Source organism: Salmo trutta, chromosome 4 (genome assembly GCF_901001165.1).
Source record: "Salmo trutta chromosome 4, fSalTru1.1, whole genome shotgun sequence".
NCBI lineage: Eukaryota > Metazoa > Chordata > Actinopteri > Salmoniformes > Salmonidae > Salmo > Salmo trutta.
In genome coordinates, this window is record NC_042960.1 from 26088255 (window position 1) to 26103132 (window position 14878).

Sequence of the window (14878 nt, forward strand, 5' to 3'; positions counted from 1 at the left end):
TGTTCAAATAAACCTACTATTAAAATTATAGACTGATCATTTCTTTGTAAGTGGGCAAACGTACAAAATCGCTCTGGATAAGTGCGTCTGCTAAATGACTTAAATGGGATCAAATACTTTTCCCCCCCACTGTATACAGACCAGTGGTAAAGTATCCCACATGTTGGGGATGAAGCCCAGTAAATAGTATCTGTGAAAGATAGATTATTCCCATACCCTGCGGATATACATGTAGGGTTTCACACCATGGTTGTGTACACCGACATCACATCCTATCAAAGGGTAGGAGACAGTTATGTACCCCACTCTCTGCCATTACAGTCAATGGACCTAAAGAGTTTTTCATCCCAGGCCATGGTGACAACTACCTGGACCTCAACAACACCTTATTACATTTATGTCAAAAAGTGAGCAAAAGAGATGGAACCAATATTGCAAATGATGTCAAGATGAGCCCATTAATTACTCCTTGGCGACCACCTTCTCCCAAGTGGATGTGACTTTGGGTGAATGCCTTATCAGTCAAAGCAGTGCCACCTATCCTTATATGCCTATCCTGGAATGTTTACTAAACTACTTCGAAGACACTGAAGAAACAATTCAGCGCTGGGCTGTTTAGCAAGGATACTGCTGGAGCTTCTATGGAAGCCATAGACTCCACGACTGGTGAAAACAAAGGACTGGAGGCGCGTGCTCTCTACTGTGTAGACTCTCGAGAGTTTCACATGCTAGGTCCTATACACTGACATTTTCTTTCAAGAATGTTTATTCTTAAATTCAGTTGATTTAAGGATAAATTTAACAAGGGCCAAGGATGAGTTTTGTCTGATGGCTGCCCAAGACAGTGACTTTAGTTTAAAAGTGTCTGTGTAATTCACAGGCTTTAATGGAAGAAAATTCCCTTTGCATATTTTTTTGTCGAAGTTAATTTACAAAAATTGCTATTTAGCAAGTTAGCTAACATTAGCCAGCTAGCAATTCGTGTTTTAATGTTTTAGGGACTCCTGAGAACCAGAAAACCAGGCTCTCATCTTGGGAAACAGTGGATGTAAAGATTCTAGCTAGCTAAAGCAATTACTGCAAATCTAATGTACAATTGTGTAAGCTGGTGTTGCCGTGCAATGCCGCTGAAGTAACATAGCTAGCTAACTATTTACTTGTTTATTGTGTAGTGGAGGATAAAAATAACTGTATGCCTATGGATGTGTAGCTAGCTATGGTATGTAGCCGATCTGTATATGGACCCTAAAACATTAGGTTCTGAACTAATATTCATACTATCTATGAACCTCAGCTATCATAGTTGTTGTATCAACTTCAAGTCTGAATGGCATTAATGAAGCCTATGGATTGAGTAGAATATAATAACTTTATTGTGCCAAGGATGCAAGTCTGTACTGTATATATTACCACTGAGATCCCACATTGTAGTCTGTACATTGAATATATTCACTGATCATGTACTCTTTCTTGGTAAATAAAGGTGCGGTTCAGGTATGAATCTCTGTGAGACAAAGATGTAGTAGTCCCAGAGTTAATGATCCAATGTCAGTTTCGCATTTCACCTCCTGATGATGATTATGATGACTGACTGTGTTAGAATAAAAAAAAAAATGAATCATGCTCTCTCTCTATCCATCTGTCTCTCGTCTGCAGGTATGTTTTGATGTGAGAGAGGAAGCCAGTCCCGTCATCGCCACCTCACCCGCTCTTAAGATAACCTTCGGGCCGACTGGGAGCCCAAGGCTGGTTAGGAGACACCGCTAGAGACACTATGTAATTGTTATGAACTGAGAGAATATAATGGTAACACTGTAATTCATTAATCATATGCTGTCTTCTCTGCTCCTCTGTTTTACCTCTCCTTTTCTGTCTTCTACACCTCTCTCCCCCCCTCTTTCTTTATAATGCACACCATATGTGCATTGAAGTACAGATTGAACTTGTATTTTATAATATAATATTACAATTATATTTATAATGCATGTGTTATGTATTTATAAACACCTGGATAATGAACTTTCAATAAAGTGTTTCACATTCTCCACTGGTTGAAGTTAAGCATCTCATTGGAATACTACACCTATCCTGTGTCCTCAGATTAATGCAGATGAAGGGAGTTAGATATGCATAGGTGTATTTCTGTATATATGAATTACAAATCAGCCTTTACTTAAATCCTGTTTCTAGTCTATTGCATAGTTACAATGTGTAATCATTGATGTCCCAGGAGCTGTAAACACTGAAGTGTATAATTGTAATACATACACGCAGACACAGCATCATTCAAAAAATGCAGTTTGATACACCTGGTATTGGATATGATTAAAAGCACATTCCATTGTAACACTTCTGATATCCAACTTTCTTCCTTTGCCCAGAAATTACCAGACCAAAAGCTGAGGATACAACAGTTCAGCTGACACATGACTAAAGTTTGAAATTTCTATCACAGACCTGATTTTCCCTGATGAAAATGCATCAACCCCCTACAAATATGTCAATTTATTATAACCCACACACTAATCAAAACGACCTTCAAATAAGTAATGATGTACCAGTCAGAAGTTGACATATCTACTCATTTTGTCACGTTGTATAAATGATTGGAGACAGGAATACGTGATACGTGGTTTTAATACTCAACCCAAAAATACAACATGCCATGAAAAGGCACGGGGACGAAGCCCAAAACAAACATGTATACAACAGGGATGTAACCCAAACAAAAGAGTGAGGTTAAACCTTTAATAAATACACGGGACGAGACCAATAATAACAAGTGCACAACAATAGACGGGATGAGACCCGTAATAACGAGTACACAATACGACGCCAAAACAACAAAGCACAGGTACTCACAAGATCAACGGACATGGGAACAATAACTGACAAGACAATGGTGAACAGAGGTCACATATATACAATTACTAATCAGGGAAATGGGAACCAGGTGCGCGTAATGAAACAGTTCAGAGACGCCTAGAGGCCGGTGACGTAGACGTCCAGAACTGGTGCATGGAATGAGTAGCAGTACCGGGGAAATCTGTGACACATTCAAGGGTATTTATTTATTTTCACCATTTTCTATATTGTAGAAGTAGTGAAGCCATTACAATTATGAAATAACACATATGGAATCATGTGGTAACCCCCCAAAAAGTGTTAAATAAAAATATATTTTAGATTCTTCAAAGTAGCCACCCTTTGCAAAGCTGTCATCAAGGCACACTCTTGACATTCTCTCAACCAGCTTCACTAGGAATGCTTCTCCAAAAGTCTTGAAGGAGTTCAACAATATGCTGAGCACTTGTTGGCTGCTTTTCCTTGACTCTGCGGTCCAACTCATCCCAAACCATTTCAATTGGGTCATCTGATGCAGGCCAGGTCTGATGCAGCACTCCATCACTCTCCTTCTTGGTCAGTTAGCCCTTACACAGCCTGAAGGTGTGTTCGATCATTGTCCTGTTGAAAAACAAGTGATAGTCCCACTAAACGTAAATGAGATGGGATGGCGTATCGCTGCAGAATGCTGTGGTAGCCATGCTGGTGAAGTGTGCATCTCACAAAGACACGGTGGTTGGAAACAAAAATCTCAATTATGGACTTTTCAGACCAAAGGACAGATTTCCACTGATCTAATGTCCATTGCTTGTGTTTCTTGGCCTAAGCAAGTCTCTTTTTATTATTGGTGTCCTTTAGTACTGGTTTCTTTGCAGCAATTCGACCATGAAAGCCTGATTCACGCAGTCTCCTCTGAACAGTTGATATTGAGATGTGTCTGTTACTTGAACTCTGAGAAGCATTTATTTGAGCTGCAATCTGAGGTGCAGTTAACTCTAATGAATTTATCCTCTGCAGCAGAGGTAACTCTGGGTCTTCCTTTCCTGTGGCAGTCCTCATGAGAGGCAGTTTCATCAAAGCGCTTGATGGTTTTTGCGACTGCACTTGAAGAAACGTTCAAAGTTCTTGAAATTTTCCGCATTGACTGACCTTCATGTCTTAAAGTAATGATGGACAGTCATTTCTCTTTGTTTATTTTAGCTGTTCTTGCCATACTATGGACTTGGTATTTTACCAAATAGGGCTATCTTCTGTATACCACCCCTACCTTGTCACAACGCAACTGATTGGCTCAAATGCAATAAGAAATAAATTCCACAAATGTACTTTTAACAAGGCACACCTGTTAATTGAAATGCATTCCAAGTGACTACTTCATTAAACTGGTTGAGAGAATGCCAAGAGTGTGCAAAGCTGTTATCAAGGCAAAGGGTGGCTACTTTGAAGAAAATAAAATATATTTTGATTTGTTTAACCTGTCTGGCGCATGTGGGACGAATTCGTCCCACCTACGTAACAGCCACTTCAATCCAGTGGCGCGATTTCTGAATCGTTTGAAATACTATTACTTCAATTTCTCAAACATATGACTATTTTACAGCTATTTAAAGACAAGAATCTCGTTAATCTAACCACACTGTCAGATTTCAAAAAGGCTTTACAACGAAAGCAAAACATTAGATTATGTCAGGAGAGTGCCCAGCCAGAAATAATCAGACACCCATTTTTCAAGCTAGCATATCATGTCACATAAACCCAAACCACAGCTAAATGCAGCACTAACCTTTTATGATCTTCATCAGATGACACACCTAGGACATTATGTTATACAATACATGCATGTCTGTTCAATCAAGTTCATATTTATATCAAAAAACAGCTTTTTACATTAGCATGTGACGTTCAGAAAAAGCATACCCCCCGCAAACTTCCGGGGAATTTACTAACAGTTTGCTAAATTACTCACGATAAACGTTCACAAAAAGCATAACAATTATTTTAAGAATTATAGATACATTACTCCTCTATGCACTCGATATGTCCGATTTTAAAATAGCTTTTCGGATGAAGCACATTTTGCAATATTCTAAGTACATAGCCCGGCATCACGGGCTAGCTATTTAGACACCCGGCAAGATTAGCCTTCATCAAAATCACATTTCCTATAAGAAAAATGTTATTACCTTTCTTGTTCTTCGTCAGAATGCACTCCCAGGACTTCTACTTCAATAACAAATGTAGGTTTGGTCCCAAATAATCCATCGTTATGTTCCAATAGCGGCGTTTTGTTCGTGAGTTCTAGACACTATCAGAATACTAAATCACGGTCACGAGCATGGCGCATGGCGTGACAAAAAATGTCTAAATATTCCATTACCGTACTTCGAAGCATGTCAACCGCTGTTTAAAACCAATTTTTATGCCATTTATCTCGTAGAAAAGCGATAATATTCCGACCGGGAATCTGCAATGAGCCTAAACAGCCGACTGAAATTTCTCCACGGGGGCGAATCGCGCACGCGCCTCATTGCATTGACACCTAATGGGACACTTGGAAAAGGCGATAATGTGTTTCAGCCAGAGGCCGCCTCGTCATCATTCAGGTTTTTCCCGGGTTCTGAGAGCCTATTGGAGCCCTAGGAATTGTCACGTTACAGCTAAGATCCTTACTCTTCAATAAACAGATGCAAGACGCACGACTCCTTGTCAGACAGGCCACTTCCTGCATGAAACCTTGTCAGGTTTTTGCCTGCCATAGGAGTTCTGTTATACTCACAGACACCATTCAAACAGTTTTAGAAACTTTAGGGTGTTTTCTATCCAAACCTGAACAATAATATGCATATTCTAGCTTCTGAGTTGGTGTAGGAGGCAGTTAAAAATGGGAACATATTTTTTCCAAAATTCTCAATGCTGCCCCCTAGCCCCAACAGGTTAACACTTTTTTGGTTACTACATGATTCCATATGTGTTATTTCATTGTGTGATGTCTTCACTATTATTCTACAATGTAGAACATAGTCAACAACAAAAAAAAACCTTGAATGAGTAGGTGTGTCCAAACTTTTGACTGGTACTGTATATACTGTATGTCCAATCGAAATAAGCATACAGTATTTGTTCATCAACATCTTTGTGTTTTCGTTAATAAAATAATTATAAAAAAGAGTAGATGTGTGCAAAGATGGCCCCTGGTGTTTCAAATGAGCATTAAAGGAAAGCACTGCGACTCACTGAAGCATATCACAGCATACCTCAGCATAACTCACGCTATACTGCAGTATGATACAACTTTAAAAATAAAAATATTTGCAAGTTTAACCATCAATTGAGTGTTTGTTCATCCCAAGACATACAGTAAATATGAACATAATTATAAAACATTAAATAGTCTGCTCACTGTAAATAATAAAATATTTGCAAGTTTAACCATCAATTGAGTGTTCGTTCATCCCAAGACATACAGTAAATATGAACATAATTATAAAACATTAAATAGTCTGCTCACTGTACATATGCATTTTTCCAGTTAATAAATCAGACCTGTCGTAAAACTGCAAGTGTGAATGAGCATTATGACTGCCTGAATAATGCCCATCAATCACCTTTTATGGTGACAAGAACGCCCTTATTTACTGTATACTTTGGAACTATCGGAATTAGGCCAAGAAAGAATCTAAAGGAAATCGCAATTGCGAACTTGATCAAGTGTCTTTGGAGGTGTTGGTATAACGTTTTCTTTTTGCAGTAACATTTGCTGTACTCTATCTGACCGTTTCTGAAAGACAAAAAAAACATTGCAAATTTGAATTCCATAATGTTTTGCATTTCCTTTTTCCCGAACCTAAACGTGTTGCATTGCCTGCGAATAATGAAACATTGTCTACAAAATGTAATAAAAATACAGTATAGTCCTACTTTCAGTGGTAGCCTACGCACTTCCATGCAAAAGATCAATTGTCTGTTCACCCGTTAAATTCTACTGTTATGTTATAAACCCGCGCTCCCTTTCGGATGCAAAAACTTATAATAGAGAAAAAAACGTATAATAGCCAATCTAATAGGCGCAATTAAATGAGAATGGTTGTTGTATGGCTACTTTGGTAATATGAACTCATCATGGTCAGAAAAGTGCACATTTATTCTGCAATGATCATGGAAATTAAATAAATAACAGAAAATAGATGCAGTCCAACGGACAAATCGGGGTTTGGCGGATGCCAGGAGAATGCTACCTGCCCAAACTCATAGTGCCAACTGTAAAGTATGGTGGAGGAGGTATAATGGTCTGTCGCTGTTTTTCATGGTTTGGGCTAGGTCCCTTAGTTCCAGTGAAGGGAAATTTTAACGCTTCAGCATACAATGAAATTCTAGATGACTCTGTGCTTCCAACTTTGTGGCAACAGTTTGGGGAAGGCCCTTTCCTGTTCTAGCATGACAATGCCCTCGTGCACAAAGCGACATCCATACAGAAAATTGGTTTGTCGAGATTGGTGTGGAAGAGCTTGACTGGCCTGCACAGAGCCCTGACCTCAACCCCATCGGACACCTTTGAGATTAATTGGAACGTTGACTGTGAGCCAGGCATAATTGCCTAACAACAATCACCCAGATACAAATAGTCTGGGTAGCCATTTGATTAGCTGTTCAGGAGTCTTATGGCTTGGGGTTAGAAGCTGTTGAGAAGCCTTTTGGACCAAGACTTGGCGCTCCGGTACCGCTTGCCGTGCGGTAGCAGAGAGCAAAGTCTATGACTAGGGTGGCTGGAGTCTTTGACAGTTTGTAGGGCCTTCCTCTGACGATGTGGATGGAGCCGAGCACGCCCCATCCACATCGACAGGGCTTTAGTGTAGCGGGTCGAGAGCTTCAAATTCCTTTGTGTCCACTTCACCAACAAATAATCATTGTCCAAGCACACCAAGACAGCCGTGAAGAGGGCACGACAAAACATATTCCCCCTCAGGAGACTGAAAAGATTTGGCATGGGTCCTCAGATCCTCAAAATGTTCTACAGCTGCACCATCAAGAGCATCCTGACTGGTTGCATCACCGCTTGGTATGGCAACTGCTCGGCCTTTGACTGCAAGGTACTACAGAGGGTAGTTGGTACGGCCCAGTACATCACTGGGGCCAAGCTACCTGCCATCCAGGACTTCTATACTAGGCAGTGTCAGAGGAAGGCCCTAAACATTGTCAGAGACTTCAGCCACCCAAGTCATAGATTGTTCGGACCCTGAACAGCCTCGCTACTGTATATAGCCTGTCTTTTTACTGTTGTTTTATTTCTTTACTTACTATTGTTCACCTAATACCTTTTTTGCACTATTGGTTAGAGCCTGTAAGTAAGCATTTTACTGTAAGGTCTACACCTGTTATATTCGGCGCACATGACAAATACACTTTGATTTGATTTGTACATATGAACGTGGTACCTTCAGGCGTTTGGAAATTGCTCCCAAGGATGAACCAGACTTGTGGAGGTCTACAATTTTTTTTCTGAGGTCTTGCTTGATTTCTTTTGATTTTCCCATGATGTCAAGGAGAGGCACTGAGTTTGAAGGTAGGCCTTGAAATACATCCACAGGTACACCTCCAATTGACAAAAATTATGTCAATTAGCCTATCAGAAGCTTCTACAGCCATGACATCATTTTTCTGGAATTTTCCAAGCTGTTTAAAGGCATAGTCAACTTAGTGTATGTAAACTTCTGACCCACTGGAATTGTGATACAGTTAATTCTAAGTGAATTAATCTGTCTGTAAACAATTGTTGGAAAAATTACTTGTGTCATGCACAAAGTAGATGTCCTTACCGACTTGCCAAAACTATAGTTTGTGAACAAGAAATTTGTGGAGTGGTTGAAAAACGAGTTTTAATGACTCCAACCTAAGTGTATGTAAATTTCCGACTTCAACTGTATATGTACATATCTACCTCAAATTACCTTGTACCCCTGCCCATTGACTCGGTACTGGAACCCTGTTGTACATAGCCAAGTTATCGTAACTTGTGTATTTATTCCTTGTGTTATTATTTTTCTATTATTAAAAAATAAAATTCTCTCTGCATTGTTGGGAAGGGCCCGTACGTAAGCACTTCACTGTTAATCTACACCTGTTGTTTACGAAGAAGCATGTGACAAATATTTGAATAATGAGGTCACACAAGGATCCTATTGAGTTAAACATGAGTTGGTCCAGGTTGTCGATGTTGACCTTCCAGGATCAGCTTACACTTCCCAAATCCCATCAGGGGAGGGAAATGCAGAACTGGCCTTAGACCAGTCTAAAAATAAATATGAAATCACGTAATTTAAGAACAGCTCATGTTCTGTTCTCTCTGGTTATGAAAAATATAATCCTACTCGTAGTCAGAGCCATATATTGAGAGTTTGACCAACTTAGAGAATTTTGAGTATTATTCTAATTCTAGACATTCTTCCCATATTATGTTAATGAGCTAACATGGCTGCCATAGAATGCTGTAATGTCATGTAAACGCATCATAATGAAGAAACCTCAATGTCCTAACTAAATGCTTGGTTCTGCTCCTAGTACTGAACAAACCGTTTGGCAGATACTAGCGGTCTGCATTGTGGATCAGTTTAAAACGGCAATGCCGTCACAGTACCATCTGGAAAGGGATTGCTACTTTTTGTTAATTTGACCTAGTTGACATAAAAAACCAAAAACATTCTCCAATAATTTTATTCATGATTTTAATATAAACAGTTAATTGTAGAATCATTTACACACAATAAGATTTTATTTTCATATCATTCCAAAAATGTTCTGTACATGTCACTGCTTGGCTCTCCTTGAAAACATAGAAAAAATAAATTGTCAGGCATTATTTAGTCATGGCACATTTTGATCCTGTACATGTGTGTAATTGTGTGTGGAAGTGACAAGAGCATTAATATGATATACATAAAGATAATGGCACATTTTGATCCAGTGTTGGGATGTAGCCATCTTTGTGGTTGTACATGGGTGTGATACACATACACGTCACCTGTATATGCATCTGTGACAAATAATGTAGCTATACATTATCAATGACAAATACATCAGTAAATCTTCTAAAAATAAGATGACAGAGGTTCATAAAGAGGTATCCTGTCAGCCTACACACAAAGCATTTTGTGTCCATCTATGTGCACAGAAGAAGGAGCAGCAATCAGATAAACAAACACAACCCATGGCAAGACTTTAACCGAGGACGATACAGACACCTAAAACTCCACCTAGGGGCTAGAGAGACACCTTAACATGTAGCGAGCTGTGTCAAAACGGAGCAGACCACTGACAAGATCGCATGACTAGAATCCCTTTACCCCCTAAACCCTCAATATCATCACAACCACACCCACCACTACTATACTGAACCCCCCCCCCCTCATCCATTTGTCAAACAATTACGCTTCAATAAATTTGACGTGACATTGAATAACGAAAACTTTCAGCAAGGGCAAATATAATATATAATCATTACATCGATGCCTATGTAGATGAGCCGAGTCAGTTTTAAAAGTGGCGTCTCTTTCTTTAAATCATACCAACTACAACCTTACACACGTACACATTTCATTACACTACTAACAGACATTGTACATAATACATAGCGAAGGTGTTTTTCTTCATACTGCCCCATAGCCATGTTAAATGGTTAAGAACGACCTACACATTAGATTGGGATATAACCATAGTTTCTGATACACTTTATAGCTTATTTACTTATTAGGATTTCATGTTGTGTTTTCCTCCACGAACGTGCAGTGGTCTTTTCCAGTTTTTCACATCGAAAAGCAAAATGTCAACTAAATCTAGATGACTTTTCTGTAGGCTGTTGGTCAGAAAGAAACACATTGTTTTCCCCATAACATAGCAATGTGTGATATTTTGAGATAAAAAAATAAAAAATAAAACATGCTAACAGGTGGGCGGGGGTAAAAACGCTCGAGTTGTTCACAAACATGGGAACATGCATTTACAATGGAATAGAACATGATCAAATGAATGTTTTAGGCCACATGTCATATGATACACAGGTAGCCCAGCCAGCCAGCGTCGTGCTGCTCCATAGTACATCTACAGTACAGAACTTTTATCTGCTCTGCATACTGGGGTAGTGTCATGACAAAAAAAAAAATCTAACTTGGTAATTTTATTACGAAAAAGTTATATACTTTGATAACAATGTTCAATTCAATAATCTACAAGAGTAGTAAAAGATTAGAGAGAAAAGTAATTGTATTTGCCCTCCTTTTTTTGCCCCCCCCAAAAAGGAATTGAAATAAACATCTCTAAATGTAATACTTTTTCTTTTTAAAACAATAAAATACATACAATGCTTTGTTCTCAACCAGCGCTGCAGGACTAGCATGCTCTGTCAAACTGCATTTTTAGGTTATCAGAGTAAGTAAGCATTTCACTGTCAGTCTACACCTGCTGTTTACTAAACATGTGACAAATAACATTTGATTTGATTGATTTGAGTTTCAAACTAAACCTAAACTTCCCTAAATCAAGTGATATAATTTTTCACGGATATCTGCCACTATTTTAAATGGGAGTTCTATTCTCCCCATGTCATGCAATCAATGGTTGCTAATTATACATGATCCCATGTGCTTTGGGTGTTGGGCTTCCATCAACAAAGAGATGGCCAAAATACAAAATTCTATTAAATTAAAAACTAATCAGCTGGGGATGGTTGGGTTCATGCAGAATTCAAGCAAGAGCCTTGCCCCAGTAGAGACAAGAAGTTCAACATTTTGTGAAACCATGAATATCGTTCACATACAGTAATTATCCCAATACAGTTATATCATGAATCATCCAGCCAAGCAAAGGGAATGTGTTGCGTCCCTCTGACTGCAGCTATGAGTACAGAACACAACTATCTCCTGTCTTAGAATGCATAATACGTTAATAGACCAGTATTCTCCTGCTGGGACGTTGGGGGTGAGATGAGACAGTCCAGTCCGGACCAGAGCAGACTAGTCCAGTCCAGGGCACTGAGGGTCTGGCTGGCTATGTAGTCAGGAGGAGGGCAGTCTGTCTGAGCAAGGCACTATGGGACAGAGCCCTGGCTACGCACTCGAGTCCTGATGCTGCACTTCCCCCATCCAGCCAGCTGGGGGCAGTGAACACCACATATCACAATGATAACAGGCATACAATTAGATCATTATCTTCAAAGGCTGAACATTTGATTTGCAAGAGGGTGGTTGTTTGTTGACAACTTCTAAGCTACATCTCCCCCAAAATATGATTTGCTAGGATGCCAAGAGAACTTGCACTTCAGTCAGAGACAGGTTGGAAGCTCCTTCCATCATCCAACCCCCGATACACATGCCTCCCTGAGAAGTTAAAATCTAGTCCTTTGACCAGCGGAGGCATGCAGTGTCCAGACAGACCCATTCCATGGCATTGATATAACAATAAGGTAATTTCTTGATATTCACAGTAGAAAAAAATACATACAACATTAAGGGAAAACAACAGAACAGAGAAATAAAAACACTTCTGGAGGATACATTAAACGGCCTTGAGACTAAATGCTGTTCCTATTTGACTGAGAAGAACAGGGACTCTGGGAGATGTATATACACACACACTATACACACTCCTGTGTTCCAATGGCACGCTGTGTTAGCTAATCCAAGTTTATCATTTTAAAAGGCTAATTGATCATTAGAAAACCCTTTTGCAATTATGTTAGCACAGCTGAAATCTGTTGTTCTGATTAAAGAATCAATAAAACTGGCCTTCTTTAGACTAGTTGTCCTCTTGCTCAGGGCATCCCACTCCTCTTTCTTTTCTGGTTAGAGTCAGTTTGAGCTGTTTGTGAAGGGAGTAGTACACAGCGTTGTACTTCAGTTTCTTGCCAATTTCTAGCATGGAATAGCCTTCATTACTCAGAACAAGAATAGACTTGACGAGTTTCAGAAGAAAGTTATTTGTTTCTGGCCATTTTGAGCCTGTAATCGAACACACAAATGCTGTTGCTCCAGATACTCAACTAGTCTAAAGAAGGCCAGTTTTATTGCTTCTTTAAACATAAAAACAGTTTTCAGCTATGCTAACATAATTGCAAAAGGGTTTTCTAATGATCAATTAACCTTTTAAAATTATACACTTGGATTAGCTAACACAACGTGCCATTGGAACACAGGAGTGATGGTTGCTGATAATGGGCCTCCATATGCCTACGTAGATAATCCATTTAAAACAAATTGTCCGTTTCCAGCTACAATAGTCATTTACAACATTAACGTCTACACTGTATTTCTGATCAATTTGATGTTATTTTAATGAACAATTTTTTTTAGCTTTCTTTCAAAAACAAGGACATTTCAAAGTGACCCCAAACTTTTGAATGGTAGTGTATATACCCACACAAACCAACACTGAGGAGTTCATCTATGGTGAGTCAATGGTGAAAAGCATGACCAAGGCTTAGCTGAGCTATTGCAGACTATGGCTATGTGATCAAGAGATATGCAATCATGATTTGGACTACTCTGTCTTGATGCAGAATTTCAATAAAAGGCTCAAATCAAGTCTTCCCTAGAACAATGAATGCACAAAAGCAAAGCAGTCATGTTCGCTCACAAGCAACTATCAGCTAGCGGGTATGTAACAACAGCTATTACATTAACCGTTGTTATAGGGTATGTAAAAATTCTGTTAATTTCAAAAAGAAACCTGACGCTTGGAAATCTGAAAGCCTATTCAAATAATGGGAGTGGGAACCTAAAAAGTAAATTTTACATAATTAATCACCAGTCAAAAGGTTGTTGTCATATCACCACATTCTTGACTGATTTACCTGTTCTAATACATTTCTAATCAAATGAAAGTTTGGGGCAACATTTAAAAGCGCATTGAGGTTGTATTTCACAGTACACTGGGGGTTAACCTACTCGGTTGTTAAGATAAAGTTTGAATATGGGAAAAAAAGTTCTTAATCAGGGTAATTACTGGGTCAAAACTTGTTACTTTCTTCTTATTCTGATCAGGGTGTTTCTCAATATGCATTCTACCGTACTCCACACTCTCATGCTCCGAGTGCATTCTCTGACGACGTTCTCGAGCACGTTCTTGTGAGGACGAGAGTGTAGAGAAGCATTCGCCATCCCCCCTACTACAGTTGAAGTCGGAAGTTTACATACACCTTAGCCAAATACATTTAAACTCAGGTTTTCACAATTCCTGACATTTAATCCTAGTAAAAATTCCGTTTTAGGTCAGTCAGGATCACCACTTTATTTTAAGAACTTGAAATATCAGATTAATAGTAGAGAATGATTAATTTCAGCTTTTATTTATTTATTTACTGTGGCTATAGATACTTTGTACCTGTTTCTTAGAGCACCATGGTGTTTATACTTGTGTACAATTGTTTGTACAGATGAACGTGGTACCTTCAGGCGTTTGGAAATTGCTCCCAAGGATGAACCAGACTTGTGGAGGTATAGAAAAAAAATTGTGAGGTCTTGCCTGATTTCTTTTGATTTTCCCATGATGTCAAGCAACGAGGCACTGAGTTTGAAGGTAGGCCTTGAAATACATCCACAGATACACCTTCAATTGACTCAAATGATGTCAATTAGCCTATCAGAAGCTTCTAAAGCCATTACATAATTTTCTGGAATTTTCCAAGCTGTTTAAAGCCACAGTCAATTTAGTGTATGTAAACTTCTGACCCACTGGAATTTGGATACTGTGAAATAATCTGTCTGTAAATAATTGTTGGAAAAATTACTTGTGTCATGCACAAAGTAGATGTCCTAACCGACTTGCCAAAACTATAGTTTGTGAACAAGAAATTTGTGGAGTGGTTGAAAAACGAGTTTTGATGACTCCAACCTAAGTGTATGTAAACTTCTGACTTCATCTGTATATTACCTTACGCTTCACCTCCCCATTCACTGAAACGTCTTTCAGCCAGGACAATGGCAGCAATAGACGAAACAGGATATACACAAAGCAAACGTTTTACTTCATAGTTATCAGCTAGATATGT